Below are 319 nucleotides of genomic sequence, written 5' to 3'. Positions count from 1 at the left end.
CAGCAGTTTGCTTTAGTGATGTTTTAACAAGGGCTTCCCTGATGGCTCAGTTGGTAAAGCATCCGCCTGCAGTGCAGGAGACCCCGGTTCGATTCCTGAGTCAGGGAAGATCTGGAGAAGGGAAAGGCTACCCACTCCAGTATTCTGGCCTGGAGAGTTCCATGGACTGTATAGGGCATGGGGTGGCAAAGAGTCAGAGACAACTGAGTGACTTTCACTTTTACGCTAATAATACAAAGCATTTTGGATGTGCGGAGTACCTTTATGGCAGCCATACTTGAAGTAACAGAAAGTAAGGGTGCCCTGTTTGAAGGTGGCA

General features: G+C 48.6%; 1 non-coding gene across 1 annotated transcript; it reads left to right on the top strand.

Moving 5' to 3' along the window:
* The first annotated feature begins 35 nt into the window (after window positions 1-35).
* Window positions 36-108, top strand: TRNAC-GCA. The gene has a single exon. It is a non-coding gene; the product is annotated as a tRNA-Cys (tRNA).
* The last annotated feature ends 211 nt before the right edge of the window (window positions 109-319 follow it).

Source organism: Bison bison, unplaced genomic scaffold (assembly GCF_000754665.1).
Source record: "Bison bison bison isolate TAMUID 2011002044 unplaced genomic scaffold, Bison_UMD1.0 scf7180017864380, whole genome shotgun sequence".
Lineage (NCBI taxonomy): Eukaryota > Metazoa > Chordata > Mammalia > Artiodactyla > Bovidae > Bison > Bison bison.
Note: the sequence above shows the minus strand (reverse complement) of the source record. Positions and strands in the feature narration are given on the sequence as shown.